The sequence below is a fragment of the Lampetra planeri genome, chromosome 22 (assembly GCF_965212315.1).
Source record: "Lampetra planeri chromosome 22, kcLamPlan1.2.h2, whole genome shotgun sequence".
NCBI lineage: Eukaryota > Metazoa > Chordata > Hyperoartia > Petromyzontiformes > Petromyzontidae > Lampetra > Lampetra planeri.
The window spans coordinates 3,897,619-3,906,486 of NC_136128.1; the positions used below are offsets into that span (position 1 = coordinate 3,897,619).

The following is an 8,868-nucleotide window of genomic DNA, read 5'->3' on the forward strand; positions in this document are numbered from 1 at the left end:
GAAATAATCACTTTGGAGAGGGGGGAACACAATTTACATTGACAATAAAGTTATGTTTGCCGTAACCGAATTAATACATGTCTGTACTTGCCATTTACAGTGTTTATATATATACAGTATCTATAACATACACAGTTGGAGGATGATGTTATGCACCATCTTCGCAGCGGGTTTTGGCTTGTCATTGAACAAAGACGGTTACTACATCAGATGTGCTTCTGCAGCCATCTGGAATGCTCTTCCTCCTGATATTAGGAAGCTACTGGAGCTGTGCACTTTTAAATCTAGATTGAAAACTAATTTCTTTAGAATTGCTGGTTGTGCTTGGTTTGATGTCCTTACCCCGCAGCTCAGATTAGCACGGTTGGCTACGTTCGGTGCGAAAGAAGTTCAATATACATACGTACATTGAGGATCAAGACAAATGGTTATTCTGCTTGAAGGTGAAATCTCTGGGACATCTACGAGTCCAATTTTGCAGTGCATTGCACTTGAAGGGTTTTATTCAGAAAAAAACGTTTCCTCATGATGTCAGTCATTGCTTTCTATGGCAGATGGCAGACTTTTAAATTGGCCTTCACATGACTGATCGCAAGCAGTCTGTATCCTCCATTGTGACTATACAAGCTTTCACACACACACAAAACTTACATCCACAAAGCATTGTCTTGTAGCCAATGAAAGTTCAGGTAACAGGGTTGTGAAGGGACTCTGGCCTTCCATTCGTCTTCATTGGCCTGTCAGGGCACGTGTTGATGTGGCCTTTCTTTGGCGACATAGTGATGCATGTGACCTTGCCTCATCCTTTCAAAGATTTGGCCAGGTGACTGATGAGGCTCGAACACCCTAATTTATGTTGAGCCCACTCAGGTTATTGCAGGTTAAAGGCTTGACCTTGCATCTAATCACTATGGTCAGCAACATCACTGGATCCAATTTAGCTTTTTTTCTGCACTTGGGCATATGCGTTGGTTTATTTACAGATGTAAGTGTGTGCATGCGTGTGCGTGCGTGTGGGTGGGGAGAGGTGACTCAGCGGTTAGTGCACAGCACTGCAAACCCGGCAACCCGCGTTTTGAGTCCCACTCACAGCCAATACCAGTGACGGTTATCTGAACCGGTCCTGAGCCTCCTTTATGTCGATTCAGCCTCATATGAGTACCTGGTGTGGTGTGCAAATATCAAGACTTGGGAGACCAAGCCGGCCAGGAGTGGTGCTGGCCACCCACTCCCTTGTGTGTCATACCATCCTTAATAGATGCTCGCTCACAGCACTTGCCCCAACAGCCCATTAAGTATTTTGTGTGTGTGTGGGAGCGCGGTGGACACATTTTCCTTCAGTGAGCTCCTTCAGCAGGCAATACTGCGCTGGCTGGATCATGGAGCCTGCATGCCCAGCCACCGCATGCCCAAGCAGCTTCTGTTTGACCAAATAGAGGGGGCGAAACGGGCACGGCATGGGCTGTAGAAGGATGGACTGATGCGGTACGGGAGTATGTGGAGTTGAGTGGACTTGCTGAAGATTGGTACGAGCGGTGTCAAGATTGGCCTCTGTAGAGGAGGCTCGTGATGGATGCTGCTGGGTAGTTGGAGGCAGTCACCCTCCAGCAACAACAGAGGGCAGATGAGCGATGATCACAACAACGAGTGGAGTGCTGGGTGGCTAAAATACAGCAAGTTGGCACAGTAGGGGGCAAAGGTGGCGCATCGGCCAACCATCTCAGTCATTCAATCCATGGCACCTGGGTTTGTCCCGTGACCTCCTGCCAGCGAGCGTTCGACACTTCACGTGACCTCAAAGTGCACCTGGCCTGGCACAGACACCGTAGTGACGTCACCATCACTTAGTGGCGAATGGCCATACCCTTCCCCCGTGTACTGTGTTGACCTTCGTGTACTGTGTTGACCTTCATAGGTGCTCCCTTACAGCACTCTTTTTCTGCAGTATATAAGAATGAACAGGGTGTCTTTGAATAGCGTGGATGTCTGGACTGCAATGGGAAATCTGGAGATTGTAAGAAATTAACTCAGAATTGGGCCTAAAAAAATATGCGATCTGTGGAGGCCGCTTTCTGATCTTACATTAACATGCTAATTTCTCACATTAACATCACTAGCCTCACCCACTTCGTTTATGTACCTTGGGTTACACCCATTTTAAACCTTTAAAACAGTCTGACTCAGCAGCTTTCCCCCTTGTTTTCCTCCTGATGACGATCGCTTGTGTTGTGATCGAAACGTCGTAGTTTTTTGTTATTTTTTGTTATTTTCTTTGAACCTATCTATGTGACTTTACCGAAAGACCCAAAGAATATAAAACATTCTTATTTTATATGTGTAGAGAGATATATGCGGTGCACACAGTTAAGCGGGTGTGACTGAGGACAAACAGGTGTGCGCTTTGCAACATGATGTTTGCACCGACTAAACGACAGTAATTAAGGAGAGAAGTGGATGCAAATGAGGTCGAACAGGTGGGAATGTTGAGGCCGGAGGTTGGCGTCGGGGTGACGGGAGATGGGGGTGATGATAAGGGATTAATGAGGACACCAGACGCCAGGCAGGTGGCTGCATAAGGGGAAGCACGTGAGGACTTTGAATGAGCAGGGGATATAAGCGGGAGTGTGCGTGAGCGGGGGAAGTTGCCTGGGAACCAAGAGTGAAGACATTTCATCGCTGCCGCTCAAGCCATCAACGAAGCCTTAACCCTCACACCGTCGCCGGGCGGGTGTTGGCTGAACCTCCCATCCGGGACAGACGGGTGAGCGGGTATGAGGCAACGTAGGTAGGGCAATGGTGGAGATGCAGGGTTCGCGGAGTTGTTGTGTGCAGAGCCGCTGAGTGCGAAGTTGCTGAGTGCAGGATAGGTGAGGTGCAGAATAGGTGAGAGCGGAGAGATGTTAAGCGTATGTAACAGTAAAGATAGATATAGGAGTGCTTACAACTGGCGCGTCAACAGGAGTAATAAAGTGTAAGCAGGTGACTTTTTACCACGTGTTGGTGTGAGTAATTTGTAAAGACACTACATATGTATAGCACGCCTTTGCTCAAGGTGCTTGAACGTAGTTAAAAAACGGCATAATATCATAATTATTCAAATGGCATGGGATTGCAAGGGCTGAGGAATAAGTGACCGCAATAAAAGAGGTACTTTGGGGTTCCGGAAGGGTAGGGAAGGAACAAGAAGAGGTGTAGGGGGTGAAGGGAGGGCAGAGGAAGAGAATGAGCAATGGAGAAGAGGTGAGCTCATGTATGTATGTTGAACTTATTTTGCATTGTATACAGCCAACCGCGCTAATCGGAGGTGCTGGGCAAGGATAACAACCGAAACACAAAAAGCAGTTCTAAAGACATGAGATTTCAATCCAGATGATTAAAAAGTTGATACCTCCAGCGGCTTCCTAATATCAGAAGGGAGACAATTCCATACGGCCGCAGAAGCGCATCTGAAAGCGCGCTGAGCGGGGACCGTGTTTGTTCGATGGTCAGCCAAAAGCCGCTGCGAGGATGACCGGAGTTCCAGTAATAGTTTGTCCTTTCTCCGCACCTCCCATTAGCACAGTTCAACATACACACATACGGCAAGGTAATTGTGGTTAGTTTGCGGCAAGCACTGTGTGTGTATCGAGTGCAACTCTATAATGTGTTCGATGTATGCATGCATATTTCCTTTATGTGTACCCACGTGAAAATCCCACTGAAACCATGGGTCTCATCTTGACTTAAAGCTTTCGTGACTGCAGGAATACATATCCTATGGGTCTTTCGGTGAAGCCACGTAGATAGAAAAATAATACAAATATCACGATGTTTCGATCGCAACACAAGCAATCGTCTTCTCTCACCTGAAGACGATTACTTGTGTCGCGATCGAAACGTCGTTATATTTGTATTATTTTTCTATCTACGTGGCTTTACCGAAATATCCATAGAACATGGGTCTCATTTTAATGAGAGACCTAGCCCACAAGACAACGCAGTAAAACATGTAAACGGCGAAAACATTGTAAACTTGAAAACATGTATCGCTGTGATTTTTTTTTTCGACTAAATAATGATTGCATTATTCACACATCAATGCCGGCATAGCAGGAGTTTGGTAAATAGTGAATCAGACGTCCTACCCTATCAAGCTCAATGTTAATATACTGCATTATGGTGATTTTATTTTTCCTTTCCTTTTTTTATTGGGAAAATTTGCGCCATTGCACTTCAGTATAATTAGAGTGTCTCCAATTATAAATTAGTACTTGGGAAGTACTCATCTCCAAAGGTGTCCGTGAGCAGGGTTGGACATTCCACATGCCGATGGTAGGGGCCAGCCTTCTCTCTTGACGTATGTATGTTGAACTTCTTTCTCACCGTAGTAGCCAACCGTGTTAATCATTATATACTAGATATAGAATATTGTTTACAGCTGTTAGTCAATCCACTGCTGAATGAAGGCTTTCCAATAGTCATGTCGGTCCTATTGGTTATTTGACCACGCTTCACCACACTGGTGAGCGCCGGTTGCAAAAGGGAGGACGAAATAACTGATTCAGATATCACTCACCACTCACATCAAGAGGCTTGAGTGGGCATCGAACTCAGGTGGCCGCGATCATGGAATGTGCGCCAACCATTGGACCACTCCTTCTCTCAGTCTTTACATACTTAATACAAAATTGTATTTCTTTTTTCTCATATCAACTTTGAATGCAGGGCTAAGCCGAATTTTACCGTGAGTCAAGTGCTCAAATCAGAGTGCAACCCAGCTTATATCGTACGGCTGATGCAGATTGAGAGCAACAACTACAATTTCACATTTAGGTGGTCAAACCAGATAACCGTGTCAGGAGCAGCGGAGTGTTGTCGCTGAGACGATGTCTCCTTCGTATTTCTGAATTGGGCATTGCGTCCATATGTGTTGTGCGGTCTGTTCTGGATGACCACAGTCGCACACTACTGAAGCGTTTTAAATATTCCATTCATGCATCAGGTATTCGCTTCTGCCATGGTTTGTGCGGATGCGGTTTAGGTAGACCATGAGCTTCGTGGACGATCAAACCCAGGGATCCATACGAAAGAAGAAGAAGTACTACCCAGCTGATTTGGATTACCATGGTAAGGGTTAAATAGAATGCCCAATACAATTATTTACATCGCCTTGTTGTGCTTTCACGAAAATACATATATATACTTACTTGGATTTTGACTAAGTTTTGCTCTGACAAAATTGCGGAATGTGTTAACATTGTCAAGAAACATTTAGGAGCAACTCGTTCAAGACTGCACAATTGAACGAGAGTTGTTCGCTTTCAGTGGATGGTTTTTAGTCAGTTTGTGTAAATTGCACATTCCTCTGAAATCCCATAAAATAGTGGTTCATTTTATAATCCTCAGAAAATTGTGGAGAAGCTGCCCTTCGCCACGGGAATGTGGAATTCCCACTGCTGAGGGCCACCACTGCTGCTCAATCACTCGTTTGAGCAAGTAGACATTTACTTTCCAATGTATAATTAGGTCACTGGTGTAATCTGGATTTAACTTATAAAAATGCAGCATTAGGTGAAGAAATAATGGCAAAAGATTAAAGCATAACCAAAATTACTATAATTTGTATTGAGTAGTCTCTGCTTGTTATAAATGAGAAAATCTATTGTCCATGCTTGTGACGAAGGAAAAAAGTAAGTTTGACTTTCAAAAACTTCAAAGAAAATATCAAGCCATTGGTGTGAAAAACTCTCTTCATAATTGTGAACCAGTGAAGGCTGATATTTTTTTACATTGACAAAGAACTTCTCACTGAGTTGTGTGTAGAAGTTTCGGGTTAAACTCATTATCAACGCTATTGCTGTTGCTACTGATGATGATGAAACAAAACAAAAACTAGATTTCATACTGGTGGTTAATTATTATGCTTACATTGAAATGCTTTCTCGGAAGAACAGCCATTTCCCCTAAACCGTTCGCCTACGGCTGCATAATTGTCTTCTATTAATATGCACTGTTGGTAACGATGGGTGTGTGATTAGAATCATGATCAAAAAAGTAACCAGAGCCAATGCCATTGATTCCCCCACACTCTTCAAGCCACATTCTGCAACTGTTGCAAAGTAAACAACGTAACCTCCAAGGTCTGTTCTTGTAGCATCACACCGACTCACTCCAGGTCTTCCGACCTCACAATCCCACCAATGACTGTCATGGTAACCTCTGTCCTACTCCATCTTACACACACGTTCCCCTCATCTCAATCTTATTTTCATGATTACATCTATCTCATGCTTTCCCGTCATTATGTTCCGAATTCCCATGTTCTTCCGTGAAATTGCAGCGAGTGAATGCTTCATAATAAATCATTATTAGACTGACACTAAAATTGCGCCGCAAAGAAACGATGATTGGAAATGCTATCACACAAATAGATCAACACTGGGAGCATATTCCATTACAATGAAACTTTAGGGCACAAAAATATATGCTTTAATGTTAAGATAATTGTCGAATATTACATTGGTTTCCCCCATCATATAATTCAGCTATGTATTTTTAATGACGTGTATTTGAAATACGTTCATCAACAATATTCGTGTTGGTACGCACATACAACTTGGAATGCTAAACACGAGATGAAAGAAAGTTATTTTGTACATTAACAGATTCGACAATGTAAAAGTGTTTTGGGGAATTTCAGAATGGTCTTTTGAATTTTGTGAAATTTTGTTTGGCAAAGTCATATAAAGGTTATCATAAAGCATATCAGCCTTGAGCATTTGTAGATGCTAATGCCAGTGTGATGTTTGATATGATAAATGCCTGAGCTGTCATTTTAATAGTATTAAATAACACATTCAACTTATCCTATGATACTGCAATTGTATTGCTGACAACAGTCTGAAGTAATAGAAGACATATCAGGCTACATAGTGCCCACATTTACCCAATGTCCTGAGATTCCGAACATCAGGCGTAACAGCAACATTTCCACGAAATTCTCAGTAATTTTGACCTTTAAATATTCTTCTATTTCTTTGTACAGGCACCAGTGTACTGATAAAGGAATTTGACAGTTCAGCCTGTTTAAAAAAAAAGAATCATCATATAGAGAGGCAGTAAGATGGTCACTTTCCAGTTTTACCTATATCCCACCCCTGACCTCCAATTGGGTTTACATACTGTAGCTGTGCACCGATGATATTCCCACTGCCTGATCCAAACTTCCTTTGCTCATCCCCTCTACCTCCCTCTCCATCTCTTGGTCTAACCCCCGTGTTATCTTCTGACCCTTGCCTAACCTCGGCATCCTCAGTCCCCAAAACCACCGGCCCTGTCTGTCTTGTCTGCTACCAGGGCTGTGGTGGAACTCATTACTTGTTCATTCTAGATTACTTGTTGCACTGGTTGTCCCTGGGACTCGCTGGCGAAGGGCCGCAGGTCCCCGTCAATATTTTCGGGACTCATTAACGAATGGGCCTCAGCCTTCTCGAGTATGCCCCAGGGATGTAGAATGGGCGTCAGCCAAAATATGTACAGAAAGGTGAGTAGCGTGGTTTTACACAGTTTAGCTAATGAGGTCTGTTTTTCGAAATGTGGGGGTTATGTTTTGGCTATACCGCGATTTGAAGTGTGCTGCGTGCTGGGCAAGATGTGACTAAATCGACTCTGAGAACAGTTTATTTACCACTAAGGGTGTTGTGTGTGTGTGTGTTCACGCACAACGCAAATGCTCACACATTGCTGCATGCATCTAGCCGTCCACTCATTGAGGACGTCAGTCATACGGACGCCGAGATGGTCGAAGGATTGACGTTCGAGTGACAGGTTTCCGGACAGACGCCAAACTCGGGCCGTTTGATCGGCTCATCTCGATATGGACGAATGGGGAGTGAGTATGGAAGATTCTGTGTCAGGGGCGAGCATCGGAGTGTGTGAAGTATTGGAAAATGACGGCAGGAAACTCCTTGACGGGAACACACTTCTTTTATTAAATCTTGACTTGTAACAATACAACGCGTGGCCTCTCTTCTTCACAATGCGCTTCTCTTGACTCTGGATTCTGTGCTGCCGGCTCTCTGTGCCTCGTGTAGACTCCGCGCCTCGGCTACACTCCTCTCTCGCCTCGTGTAGACTCTGCGCCTCTGCTACACTCTCCACTCGCCTCGTGTAGACTTTGCATCTCTCTCTCTGGCTACACCGTATGCATACTCGGCTCGTGTAGACCTTTCTCTCTCGCTGGCTACACCGTATGCCTACTCAGCTCGTGTAGACCGTTCTCTCTCGCTGGCTACACACTATACATTACTCAGCTCGTGTAGACCGTTCTCTCTCGCTGGCTACACACTATACATTACTCAGCTCGTGTAGACCGTTCTCTCTCGCTGGCTACACACTATACATTACTCAGCTCGTGTAGACCGTTCTCTCTCGCTGGCTACACACTTATACCTTACTCTCCTCTACTCTCCATTACTCTCCTCTCCGGGCTCTATCTCTGCACCTTCGTCTTCATTCTTAGATGGTTCCACTTCCGCCCCTGCTCCTCTGTGCATCACCTTATATACCCCTTCTTCCCGGGAGACGGAGCGGATGCGGACCTCAACGTCGGCACCGCTCCTCAGTTACCCAATCCCCACGCGCTATCCCTACGATCCGGTTCCGCTCAGCGCGTGTTTCCACTCCCCGACCAATCACACCGCGCTGCTACCCGATCACTCCCTCTGGGCGCGTCACCGGCACACAGCCAATCAGCAGCACTACCCCCACCCGCGCACTGACGCCTGCTCCTCCCCGTCAGCGCGCGTCACCACACACACACCCGTACATACGCGCTGGCACACGACATATACACCCAGCGCGTATCACCACTACATCACCCCCTCCCAC

At 45.2% G+C, this 8,868-nt stretch overlaps 1 long non-coding RNA gene across 2 annotated transcripts; it reads left to right on the forward strand.

Moving 5' to 3' along the window:
- Positions 1-2,651: 2,651 nt before the first annotated feature.
- On the forward strand, positions 2,652-7,909 carry LOC144724937 (uncharacterized). Of its 2 annotated transcripts, none has more exons than XR_013586597.1 (3): positions 2,652-2,761; positions 5,021-5,106; positions 7,737-7,909. It is a non-coding gene; the product is annotated as an uncharacterized LOC144724937 (long non-coding RNA). The 2 variants fall into 2 exon arrangements; XR_013586598.1 differs by lacking the exon at positions 7,737-7,909 and adding an exon at positions 5,386-7,640.
- Positions 7,910-8,868: the final 959 nt, after the last annotated feature.